The 11,011-nt window shown below is 44.2% G+C and overlaps 2 long non-coding RNA genes across 2 annotated transcripts; both read left to right on the forward strand.

The window, feature by feature from the left end:
- Positions 1–1,153: 1,153 nt before the first annotated feature.
- Positions 1,154–2,083, forward strand: LOC122049373. Its single transcript, XR_006130938.1, has 3 exons — positions 1,154–1,277; positions 1,365–1,706; positions 2,065–2,083. It is a non-coding gene; the product is annotated as an uncharacterized LOC122049373 (long non-coding RNA).
- A 6,173-nt stretch (positions 2,084–8,256) lies between these two features.
- On the forward strand, positions 8,257–9,276 carry LOC122049374. Its single transcript, XR_006130939.1, has 3 exons — positions 8,257–8,470; positions 8,558–8,899; positions 9,258–9,276. It is a non-coding gene; the product is annotated as an uncharacterized LOC122049374 (long non-coding RNA).
- Positions 9,277–11,011: the final 1,735 nt, after the last annotated feature.

Genomic DNA, 11,011 nt, shown 5'->3' on the forward strand with positions numbered 1-11,011 from the left:
TGTTTTAATACTTGTATTTGTAAAGTTTGTACTATTTGATAGTGTATTTCCCAACCTAAGCGATCAATGATCGCAGGCTTTGGAGTAGGAGTTGTCATAGGCTCTGAACCAAGTAAAACCAAAGGTGTCAACTTGGTTTTTGTTCTCTTACTTTTTACTCTTTAATTTCCACTGCACGAACTCTTACGCAATCGAGTTTTCCGAAACGAGTGAAAAAGTCATAAGTACTATTCACCCCCTTTAACACGCATCGATCCTACAATTGGTATTAGAGCCAGGTTGCTCTAAATTGGTGAAACAACCAATCAAGCATGGGGTCCTTTTTTTGAAAAAAAAATTAAATATTATTTTTGTTTAAAAAATATTCTTATGCCTTTCATTTTCCCTCAAAATTTATTTTTCAAAAAATGCGCTTTCATTTTTTTTTTTTCAATTAGTCAGAGTTTGTGAAATACTACATTTAACAAAATTTTGTCATAATATTTTTTTTTATTATTTTAGTATTTTCCTCAAAATTCATGCACTACTACTCGAGTAATTTTTTTTACCTCCCGCATTACTAATCAAAGACTAAGTCTTGGAATAAGTTTCCTTATTTTTTTGTGTGCAAGATTTATTTCTTAAATGGTCCACCAAGAAGGGTATAACACTGCATGGTCTTCACTATTCTCTAGTGAAGACTTCAGCTACTAGAAGGGTCGAATAGAGTACCACCTCCAGACATAAGTCGAGATGTAGATGATTATCTAGACCGGCCTGGTACTTCCTGTGAGATCTCGGAAAATTTAAATAAATAGGGTTATTTCAGAAATAGCCTTATAGAATTTTTCCGGAATTTTTAGAAATTTTCTGGGAATTTTTCGGAGCTCGTACGACATGTTTTGAGGGGATTAATTCCGGGTACAGATAAGACCTATTTGGGATACCCATTTAAGTGAGGAATTGTTTTAATTATAATTTCTTTTTCTTTTCTCTCCCAAAACGCCGACTACCCGAGCTCTCCTCTTTCCCCGATCTTTTCTTCTCCCCTTCCTCTGTTCTCTCTCGCGGACAGGCGACGGCGACGGGAGCAAGGCGACGGCGACGGGAGCAAGGCTCCAGCTCCGGCGATCCTTCTCCGCCGACATCGAGGCCTATTGATCTCAGATCCGTCCGACACCCTTCCTCTCTGGGTGGGAGACACGGCGTCGCGTCTCCTCTAGCCGATAGCCGACGCCATTAGATCGAGCCAGATCCACTCGATCGCCGGCGTGGAGGAGGCAGTTAGGGCTCCGGTGGTAAGTAATCGATCCTATTTCTTTCGGTTCTCTCCGACTCACACTGTCGCCAATCCTTTCTTCTTTCCTCTCTTACCTTTGCCCTAGGTCACCGACGCACCTTCTCTTCTTGGCGGCTGAATTAGGTCACGGATCGGAGGGGATTAGTGAGTTGTGCTTGGGCTGTAGGGCAGAGACTACATGTGTTGATGCTTGATCAGTAGTCTTCCTGTTTGATTCCAATCTTGATCCGATCAATTGAGAGTACTGGAATTCAACATGCTGCTGTTCTGTGGAGGTGTTCTTGATTAAAGGAAGCATCGGACTACTGTGGATCAATGGATGAGGGTTGTGAGGTTATGTGGATCCGAAGTTCTATTGCTGTGGGATTGTTTTGGTTCCAGCAGCATCTCTTTGGCTTCAGATCAAGAGTAGAGCTTGGGAATTAAGGTACGTGTAGGGATAGTGATACTTGTTGTATTAGATATGATTTAGTTGTATGTGTAGGGATTTTTATCCATGTTAGTTGTAGATTTTGTGTTGATTGGAATATCATGATTAGATTTATTTGCTTAGAGTTAATCTAATGGAACGGATTAGGGTTAGGGTAATTAACCCTAGTCAACCGTTGGATTTATAATCTAATTGGTGATTAGGGATTAGGTAACTAACCTAATCGACCATTAGATTTAAATTGGTAAGTTGTGGTTATGTTGATTAGGGTTTTGCCCTAATTTGATTTTAGGGATTTTATTTGGCTATTCTTGGGATTTAGCTAAATAAAATATATATATGTTGTTTGACGCAGGACTTTGATTCGAGACAGACGTCTCGACGTTGACTTCGGATTTGGGATTGTACCTTCTATTTGAGGCGGGTACCCTTTGACTTATCTTTTGATAATGTCTTATGATATGTGTAGCTTATATATATTTACTAGTGGTAGATAGTAGATCATTTCTTCCCTGGTTTTAGCTAGTTGATACCTATCACATGCTTCATCTGCTAGTTGCTTTACTTCAGGATTGGATATTATATCTCTTGCCATGTGTATATGTGATCATAGAGATGCATACCTATAGTGCTCTACTCTACTGGATTAGTTGCTTTACATGTGTGATACATGCTCTTGGATTCATGATACTTACATCATTGTTATATGTGATGTCTTTAGATTTATGCTGTTTATTATCCTTGTTATATATGTGTTTATCTGCTTGGCATCTACACCTATGGAGGAGGATTTGTTCAGGTATGTCATATTGTAGCCGCATGCACCATATCGCATGATTGCATGCTGGGCGATTGACGACTCCATTATTGTTGAGCCCGTCGGCACATTGACCAGCACACCACGTGACCATTGCATGGGTAGTGGCACAGGTGTGTGTAGGTTGCTCGGTGGTGCTCCACCGGAGGCTCATGGGTAGTGTGATAGGCAGCGTGGTAGCACACCGGGTCCCTCCCGTCATTGTGTACCGGGAGATGAGAGCATGGCGCCCTCCTATAGTTGAGGTTGGAGGATAGGTGTACTCGGTGCATCCCGTCCACTCGGTCACTCTTCGGGTAGTGACGCAGAGTGCACGGTGTCACCCTACCTACGCAGCCTCACCATTGTGTGTGAGATTCTGATCAGGGGTGACCATGTCATTTGCATCATATGCATGCATTGCATTAATTATGATTGATGCATTTTGGTGATTGCATATGATTGACATGCATCCAAGTTATATGTTTTTTCTCTATCTTTATCTGTATGTTTATTTACCTTGAGTGAGTACAGTTTATTACAGTTATGCATTTTCTTGTTATTCTTGCTATAGACTGTACTTTATGCCTATTGCTGGTTACTACAGTTTATTTCGGCTATGCATATCTGTTATTCTATTAGGAGACTATACCGTAGGTTGTACGGTTAGAGAACTGTACTCTTGATCCCATGGTTTAGGTGACTGTACCTTAGGCTATTACTGGTGGATAGATATTGCTGTACATGTCTATTGGTTTACCTACTGAGTTCTTGAACTCACCCCGTTGTTACTATTTTTCAGGTTGAGGCCGTCGGGAGATATTCCAGTCGCTAGCCCCATTAGCGCGAGGATTTTCTTTGTCGGATTTATTCTGCTTTTGCATCTTATATACTGGTATTGTGGGTTTGTATTGTGGACTTTATGTCGAACCTTTGGGTTTGCTGCTTTTGTTTTCCGCTGCAGATTTTCACACTACTTCGTGGATTTGTTTTCTTCGTTGTAGTGGAGTATGATGTGTACGTATATCTTTGTTGGTTTTATATCGTTCTTCCTTATTAAACTGCGTGGATTGAGTATATGTTGAGCTGTGTGGAATATTGATATAAACTGCGTGGTTTGTTTCTTATTTGTACTGTATTGTTCCGGCCGAGTGTGGCCGAGGTATAGATATATGTATACTGAGATTCATATTGTCCGCCGTACAGGGGAGATGCTGCCGAAATTTCTTCGGACAGGGACTACCTGGGGCGTGACAATTTATTTGGTATCAGAGCGAGGTTTTGCGATACCTACTTGTCAGGTTTCGGATTTACGATGCTTACTTTCGTGAGCCTTTCTCGATATTTCGGTATTTCAGATTGTACGAAATTTCGTCGATTTTATCGTTTCGGAATTCCGAGGTATTTTGACGAATATTTATTGGATCTATTTGGGGGCTATGCAGCGACAGGACATCTCCAGACGGCAATAGGTAAATCAGGTAATTTTATAGTTTTCATACCTATAGTGATATCTGGATAACATTTTTTTCATATATGATACATGTTCTAGTACTTAAACGTGGTCGCACATGTATGAGGGCGATCGATTCTCTAGAGACAGAGTCTCCAGAGAGTTCTGTTAGGGTTGAGCCTGTCCGTCAGGGATAGACTCCTCAGGGTATTGTGACCACGTTAGACTGTCAGATCCTGACGGTTCCGACTTCAGAGGTACCTACCTCGCCTGTACCGCCAGTAGTACCTACAGGGTACTCGGCACCTTCTCTAGCCGTGCCTACTGCGTACTCGGTACCACCACAGACATCTGTGTTGGTTACTACATACTCGGTACCTGCACCAGCAGTACCGGTTACATCGTACCCGGTACCGCCCATCGTACCTTTAGTCGTCCCTACTTATGCCTACTCTATAGTTCCACTAGTGGTTCCTACCCTGTTTATGTGGCAGCACTAGTGGTACCTCTTCCAACCTATCCATCAGTACCACCCATAAGATCAACTCCAGTGATTCTGCCCAGTACCGCAGCGATATCTACGGATATGGTTGTTGCACGAGCATGGATCCCAGCCTTAGCGACGTCGGTGAAAAGATCGATTTACGCTATTTCGCGTGGAGACTGATCCGAGCGTGGCTCAATCTTGGATAGAGTCTATGGAGCGGACATTCTTTTACATGGCTGCTCCGAGTGGGAGAAGGCTGAGCTGGTTACTTACTACTTACGAGATAGCAGCAGAGTAGTACTCAGACGGGTCAGGGTATTTCTGGGTCATCTGGCCGACCCCAGAAGTCAGGATGATCTTCATCAGGACGTTCCCGGTCTTCTCAGCAGAACCGGAAACTGTCCACCGATGATTCTCACTGCACCCGATGTGGGTCCTGAGATCACAGCATCTCTGCATTCACCCTGGGACAGTCAGTTTGCTATTATTGTAAACTGCCTAGGCACATGGGCCGAGACTGTTCGCTGCAGGCTTAGCATGTAGCTTCTGGGATTTCTGTTCCGGGAGGAAAGTTTGGTCAGTCCGGGACTCAGCGAGGAGGGCCGAGAGCCCAATCTTCGCATCGTCAGCAGAGGACAGCTCCTCCTGCAGCAGCTGCATATGGCATGCACGGTCAGGAGCATTCTGGTGTCCTTGTGGAGAACCCCACGGTATTCTGCCTTAGTGTTCTCCAGTACTATTCGTCAAGAAGAAGGATGGTACTCTGAGGTTGTGCATCGATTATAGGCAGCTGAATGCAATGACTATCAGAAATAAGTATCCCTTGCCACGGATTGAGGATTTATTTGATCAGCTCAGGGATACATTAGTGTATTCTAAGATTGATCTGCGGTTGGGATATCATCAGCTGAGAGTCAAAGATTCTGATATTCAGAAGACAGCATTTCGCACCAGATACGGACATTATGAGTTTTTGGTAATGCCATTTGGGCTTACCAATGCTCCAGCAGTATTTATGGATTTGATGAACCGTATCTTTTTGGAGTATCTAGATCAGTTTGTGATTGTGTTTATCGACGACATATTGATTTATTCACGTTCCGAGGAGGAACATGCGCATCACCTTCGCATAGTCTTGGAGACTCTTCGACGACATCATCTGTATGCGAAGTTCAGCAAGTGTGTATTTTGGCTTCCCTCAGTTGGTTTTCTAGGACATGTGGTTTCTAGCCGAGGTATTTCAGTAGATCCTCAGAAGATCGAGGCTATCACTAGCTGGGAGCAGCCGAAGTCAGTCCAGGAGATTCGTAGTTTCTTGGGACTGGATGGATATTACAGACGATTCGTAGAGGGTTTCTCCAGTATTGCTATGCCATTGACACGTCTGACTAGGAAAGGCGTGAAGTTCACGTGGTCAGAGGCTTGTGAGACCAGCTTCCAGGAGCTGAAGCGGAGATTAGTATCAGCACCAGTCTTGGTTTTACCTTCTGGTGATGACGGATTTGTACTTTACACAGACGCATCTCTTCAGGGCTTGGGCGCTGTTTTGATGCAGCATGGTAGGGTAGTCTCCTATGCTTCTCGTCAGTTGAAGGAGCATGAGAAGAACTACCCAGTACATGATTTAGAGCTAGCCGCTATTATCTTTGCTTTGAAGATTTGGCGGCATCATCTTTATGATATTACTTTTGAGATTCTTACTGATCATAAGAGTCTCAAATATATTTTCACACAGAAGGAACTCAATCTCCGACAGAGGAGATGGATGGAGTTCCTGAAGGATTATGATTGTACTATTAGCTACCATCCGGGTAAAGCTAATGTGGTTGCTGATGCACTTAGCAGGAAGTCCAGAGGGACTTTAGCTTGTCATCGAGTTTTAGTCACGGACTTGATTCAGGGATTCTCCGAGCTGGGCCTTGAGGAGCAGGGACGGACAGAGCAGGGTATTCTGGTTACCATGGTTGCTCAGTCGTCGATCAGGATGAGGATTCGAGAGGCCCAGGCCGGAGATCAGCATTTACAGTTCATTAGCAGCCAGATAGCTTCCGGACAGCAGACCGAGTTTACACGAGATGACGAGGGTATTGTTTATTTCCGAGGCAGATTATGTGTACCTCAGTCTCACCCGGTCATGGAGGAGTTACTTCAGGAGGCTCATCGTTCTAGATTTGCTATCCACCCAGGTGAGACCCGTATGTATCGTGATTTGAGACGTTCCTATTGGTGGAACGGTATGAAGAAAGACATCGCAGATTTTGTAGCTAGATGTCTTGTCTGTCAGCAGGTGAAGGCTGAGCACCAGAGACCTGCTGGTTTACTTCAGAGGATCCCTATTCCAGAGTGGAAGTGGGAGCATATTACTATGAATTTTGTGGTAGGATTGCCTAGGACTCGACGAGGCCATGATGCGATTTGGGTAATCGTTGACCGATTAACCAAATCCGCACATTTTATAGCGATCCGGAAGACTGATTCTCTGGACCGATTAGCAGAGTTATACTGTCGAGAGATTATCAGATTGCATGGAGTTCCGTTGAGTATTATATCAGATAGAGACCCACGATTCACGTCCCGATTCTGGCAGAGTCTGCAGCAGGCCTTGGGCACACAGCTTCGTTTCAGTACGGCATTCCATCCGCAGACAGATGGGCAGTCAGAGCGGACTATTCAGACATTGGAGGACTTGCTGAAGTCTTGTGTCATGGACTTCGGAGGCAGTTGGGAGGACCACCTGCCATTAGTGGAGTTCGCCTACAACAACAGCTATCATTCGGCTATCCAGATGGCACCGTTTGAGGCGTTGTATGGTAGGCCTTGCCGGACACCCACCCTCTGGGAAGAGGTTGGGGAGGCTCAGTTGGTAGGACCTCGGAGAGCTCAGCAGGATGCGGAGCTGGTTCGCACTATCAGACGGAGGATGTCAGAGGCCCAGGACCGTCAGAAAAGTTATGCTGATCAGAGACAGAGACCCCTGGAGTTCTCCATTGGTGATCATGTATTTCTGAGGGTTTCACCCACGAAAGGGGTGAAGAGATTTGGTCTTCGAGGTAAGTTAGCTCCGCGATATATCGGGCCTTTCCAGATCTTGGAGAGGATTGGAGCAGTAGCTTACCGTCTGGCGCTACCACCATCTCTAGCTGGCATTCACGATGTATTCCATGTATCTATGCTGAGGAGATACGTATCCGATCCGGCACATGTTCTGTCAGATATATCTATTCCTATTCAGCCTGATGTTACTTACGAGGAGGTTCCGGTGCGGATTCAGGACCACAGGGAGCGTCAGCTACGGAACAAGACTTTCCGACTGGTTAAAGTCGGATGGCAGCATCATTCTGACGAGGAGGCTACATGGGAGCTGGAGGATACGATCCGAGCTCGATACCCCATCTTTTTACTTGAGGTATGTGGGTTAGAGTTTCTTTCAGCATTTATACTATTTGGTTATATTTCAGTGTTGGCTATTGGTTATAGCGAAATTTGGGGACCAAATTTTTATTAGTAGGGGAGGATGTGAGATCTCGGAAAATTTAAATAAATAGGGTTATTTCAGAAATAGCCTTATAGAATTTTTCCAGAATTTTTAGAAATTTTCTGGGAATTTTTCGGAGCTCGTAAGACATGTTTTGAGGGGATTAATTCCGGGTACAGATAAGACCTATTTGGGATACCCATTTAAGTGAGGAATTGTTTTAATTATAATTTCTTTTTCTTTTCTCTCCCAAAACGCCGACTACCCGAGCTCTCCTCTTTCTCCGATCTTTTCTTCTCCCCTTCCTCTGTTCTCTCTCGCGGACAGGCAACGGCGACGGGAGCAAGGCGACGGCGACGGGAGCAAGGCTCCAGCTCCGGCGATCCTTCTCCGCCGGCATCGAGGCCTATTGATCTCAGATCCGGCCGACACCCTTCCTCTCTGGGTCGGAGACACGGCGTCGCGTCTCCTCTAGCCGATAGCCGACGCCATTAGATCGAGCCAGATCCACTCGATCGCCGGCGTGGAGGAGGCAGTTAGGGCTCCGGTGGTAAGTAATCGATCCTATTTCTTTCGGTTCTCTCCGACTCACACTGTCGCCAATCCTTTCTTCTTTCCTCTCTTACCTTTGCCCTAGGTCACCGACGCACCTTCTCTTCTTGGCGGCTGAATTAGGTCACGGATCGGAGGGGATTAGTGAGTTGTGCTTGGGCTGTAGGGCAGAGACTACATGTGTTGATGCTTGATCAGTAGTCTTCCTGTTTGATTCCAATCTTGATCCGATCAATTGAGAGTACTGGAATTCAACATGCTGCTGTTCTGTGGAGGTGTTCTTGATTAAAGGAAGCATCGGACTACTGTGGATCAATGGATGAGGGTTGTGAGGTTATGTGGATCCGAAGTTCTATTGCTGTGGGATTGTTTTGGTTCCAGCAGCATCTCTTTGGCTTCAGATCAAGAGTAGAGCTTGGGAATTAAGGTACGTGTAGGGATAGTGATACTTGTTGTATTAGATATGATTTAGTTGTATGTGTAGGGATTTTTATCCATGTTAGTTGTAGATTTTGTGTTGATTGGAATATCATGATTAGATTTATTTGCTTAGAGTTAATCTAATGGAACGGATTAGGGTTAGGGTAATTAACCCTAGTCAACCGTTGGATTTATAATCTAATTGGTGATTAGGGATTAGGTAACTAACCTAATCGACCATTAGATTTAAATTGGTAAGTTGTGGTTATGTTGATTAGGGTTTTGCCCTAATTTGATTTTAGGGATTTTATTTGGCTATTCTTGGGATTTAGCTAAATAAAATATATATATGTTGTTTGACGCAGGACTTTGATTCGAGACAGACGTCTCGACGTTGACTTCGGATTTGGGATTGTACCTTCTATTTGAGGCGGGTACCCTTTGACTTATCTTTTGATAATGTCTTATGATATGTGTAGCTTATATATATTTACTAGTGGTAGATAGTAGATCATTTCTTCCCTGGTTTTAGCTAGTTGATACCTATCACATGCTTCATCTGCTAGTTGCTTTACTTCAGGATTGGATATTATATCTCTTGCCATGTGTATATGTGATCATAGAGATGCATACCTATAGTGCTCTACTCTACTGGATTAGTTGCTTTACATGTGTGATACATGCTCTTGGATTCATGATACTTACATCATTGTTATATGTGATGTCTTTAGATTTATGCTGTTTATTATCCTTGTTATATATGTGTTTATCTGCTTGGCATCTACACCTATGGAGGAGGATTTGTTCAGGTATGTCATATTGTAGCCGCATGCACCATATCGCATGATTGCATGCTGGGCGATTGACGACTCCATTATTGTTGAGCTCGTCGGCCGGCTACATTGACCTGCACACCACGTGACCATTGCATGGGTAGTGGCACAGCACACAGGGTGTGTAGGTTGCTCGGTGGTGCTCCGCTGGAGGCTCCACTCATGGGTAGTGTGATAGGCAGCGTGGTAGCACACCGGGGTCCCTCCCCGTCATTGTGTACCGGGAGATGAGAGCATGGCGCTCCCTCCTATAGTTGAGGTTGGAGGATAGGTGTACTCCGGTGCATCCCGTCCACTCAGTCACTCTTCAGGGGTAGTGACGGCAGAGTGCACGGTGTCACAGCCCTACCCACGCGGTCTCACCATTGTGTGTGAGATTCTGACTGGCGTCAGGGGTGACCATGTCATTTGCATCATATGCACAGATTGCATTAATTATGATTGATGCATTTTGGTGATTGCATATGATTGACATGCATACAGGTTATATGTTTTTGCTCTGACTATCTTTATCTGTGTATGTTTACAGTCAGTTGCACAAGCCTCGCAGGTGAGTACAGTTTATTACAGTTATGCATTTTCTTGTTATTCTTGCTATAGACTGTACTTTATGCCTATTGCTGGTTACTACAGTTTATTTCGGCTATGCATATCTGTTATTCTGTTAGGAGACTATACCGTAGGTTGTACGGTTAGAGAACTGTACTCTTGATCCCATGGTTTAGGTGACTGTACCTTAGGCTATTACTGGTGGATAGATATTGCTGTACATGTCTATTGGTTTACCTACTGAGTTCTTGAACTCACCCCGTTGTTACTATTTTTCAGGTTGAGGCCGTCGGGAGATATTCCAGTCGCTAGCCCCATTAGCGCGAGGATTTTCTTTGTCGGATTTATTCTGCTTTTGCGTCTTATATACTTGTATTGTGGGTTTGTATTGTGGACTTTATGTCGAACCTTTGGGTTTGCTGCTTTTGTTTTCCGCTGCAGATTTTCACACTACTTCGTGGATTTGTTTTCTTCGTTGTAGTGGAGTATGATGTGTACGTATATCTTTGTTGGTTTTATATCGTTCTTCCTTATTAAACTGCGTGGATTGAGTATATGTTGAGCTGTGTGGAATATTGATATAAACTGCGTGGTTTGTTTCTTATTTGTACTGTATTGTTCCGGCCGAGTGTGGCCGAGGTATAGATATATGTATACTGAGATTCATATTGTCCGCCGTACAGGGGAGATGCTGCCGAAATTTCTTCGGACAGGGACTACCTGGGGCGTGACACTTC

The sequence above is a fragment of the Zingiber officinale genome, chromosome 2B (genome assembly GCF_018446385.1).
Source record: "Zingiber officinale cultivar Zhangliang chromosome 2B, Zo_v1.1, whole genome shotgun sequence".
Taxonomy (NCBI): Eukaryota; Viridiplantae; Streptophyta; class Magnoliopsida; order Zingiberales; family Zingiberaceae; genus Zingiber; species Zingiber officinale.